The following is a 2,540-nucleotide window of genomic DNA, read 5'->3' on the forward strand; positions in this document are numbered from 1 at the left end:
TCTGACTCTCTTGCCTCCTAACTTCTGCTCACGATATTCCCGCTTCGGAGAACACATTTCCTCCCCTTTATCTGGTGGTCCCCCCCCCCAACACACACACACACACACACACACACACACACACACACACCCTTCGGGCCTCAGATGAAATGGAGGGCAATAACTCTAGCACCAGAAAGAATTGAGGTCCAATCTCAGCGCAGCCTCTGACCTTGGCTCGTGGGCAAGTTAGGTGACCTCACTGGGTCTCGGTGTATTTGTCTATAAAATCAATATAGCAATATCCTGCGAGGTTACTTTGGGAGCTACATTTCCAACGTGTGTAGAACTGCGAAACAAAGAAAGATCTCGGTAAATTACCATTCTTTTTTTTTTTTTAATGTTTATTTATCTTTTGAGAGAGAGACAGAGCGTGAGCAGGGCAGGGGCAGAGAGAGAGAGGCGGACACAGAATCCGAAGCGGGCTCCAGGCTCCGAGCTGTCAGCACAGAGCCCGACGCGGGGCTCGGACCCACGAACCACGAGATCATGACCCGAGCTGAAGTCAGACACCTAACCGACTGAGCCACCCAGGCGCCCCAGTAAGTTACCATTCTGAGCACAATGATGGTAAAGGTGAAGATGATGATGGGTGTCACATGTCACCCCTTCTGGGAAGCTTTTCCTGGCTGTGGCAAAGATGTCCTCCTCAGTGCCGCCCTGGTCCCCTGAGCACTCCCCTATCATAACACTGATCGTACAGCATTGCCATTGACTGCTGACTCACTTCTCCAGTAGGCAATAAATTCTTTGTGGGCAGCAACTGTGTCCTCTTCGCCATGACGGCTCCAGTACCCAGCCTAGGGGTTGACAGACACTGGGTGCAAGGGCGTCCGCCCAAAGACTTGGCCTCCCGAAGCGATTCCCTTGAGTCTCCCATGGACTGTTAAGAACACGGGCTTTGGAATTACGTGGACCTGTGTGTGCGTCTAGGATCTGCCACCCACAGGCTGTGTGACCTAGGTCAAGTTACTTAACCTCTCTGTGTTTCATTCCTCTCCCCTACGAAACGGGGGTTAATAACAATTCCTCCCCTCTGAGGCTGTTGTGAACATCCAGTAATGGAATAAATACGCAAAGGTCAGCCTATTCATCAAGTATTTATTGAGTACCAACTATGTGAAAGACGATATTCTAGAAGCCAGGGAAGGAACAGCACAGAGAAAGTTGCTGCCCTCATGAGGGAAGGCAGACCACAAACAAAGAAATAGCCGAAACCATCGAAGGGTTAGGAAGGAAACTCTAGATGGTAATGGGGTAGAGTCGGGGAGAGCACTCAATAAATATTTATCATTGTCACTCACATCCCAGCAGGGAAAACAGAGAAGCAACCAAGCCTGGGGACCCTGGAGAGGTTCGGTCCCAGGCTCTTTCTCCAGTCATGGGCAGAGGCTCGTTCTGGCTCCCATACCCGTGGGGCTGATTCTACCGCCAAAGCCTGCCTCCTCCTCGGGGGAAAGGAGCAAAAGCCCACTTTTCATGACACCTGTAGTAATCCTTGGTGGAATGGATCTGAAAAGACGCAGAAGAAATTCTTAAAATATATCTCCGTCCAACCACAATATATTCCATATGCTTGGAAACTGTCGGGGAGGGAGCCTGGTGTGCTCAGTTACCTCTGGTAAATGTTTCTCTCCCACACTAGGGAAATCCTTATCAGGGGGCTCTCCTACCTGACAGCTGGAAGGAATTTAGGAGAAAATGCAAAGTGCTCTTGCGAAAGAGGAATCAAAACCACAAGACGATCTGAGAGCTTCTCTCAAAGTGAAAGGGTTTAAGGCTTCGGGCTGCTGAGCTTGGGGGAGAAAGCAAGTTCTGGGAGGGGGTGCGGAGAGACCCTCCCCCACAAGGACCCCCTGCGCCCCCTTGGGAAGTTCACTGGCCTCCCGTGAGCCTCGGTTTCCCCGTTTGTTAAAGGGCTGTGAGCTCTACGTTTAGAATTCTGTTAACCACAGAGGATCCATTTATGAATCCATGGTTTTCTGTGGGTTTTTCCTAGGGACGCCAGGCTGTGAGCCCTCCAGCGTCAGTCTGTTAACGGCTGTGACTACAGGGGCTGGAGGCCTCAGCTCCCTCCATAAGTCAGCCACCGGGCAAACCTGGCCTTAAGGGACCCCTCCCTCCACCACCCCCGGGCAGGAAGTGACCTGTGACAGCATGCTAAATGGCACCTTCTATTGGCAACCCTGAAAATCAGGAGGAGACTGACCGTGAAAATGAGTAGTAATAGCACCAAGCATTCTCATTCTCTGTTGGTGGACGTGTTGACTGGTAGAACCTTCCTGAAGGGCAAGCCAATAGCAGGGATTTTACAGATAGCCCAGCTAGTCCATTCTTAGGAGTTAACCCAGGGAAATAATTAAGAAGGCTATATAATTAAGAAGGCTATTTTGCAATGATTAAAGAATGATATGTATGTGTCATTATTTTTTTAAGTTTACTTATTTATTTTGACAGAGACAGAGACAGAGAGAGAGAGAGAGAGAGATAATGCCAAGCAG

Source organism: Felis catus, chromosome D3, assembly GCF_018350175.1.
Source record: "Felis catus isolate Fca126 chromosome D3, F.catus_Fca126_mat1.0, whole genome shotgun sequence".
Lineage (NCBI taxonomy): Eukaryota > Metazoa > Chordata > Mammalia > Carnivora > Felidae > Felis > Felis catus.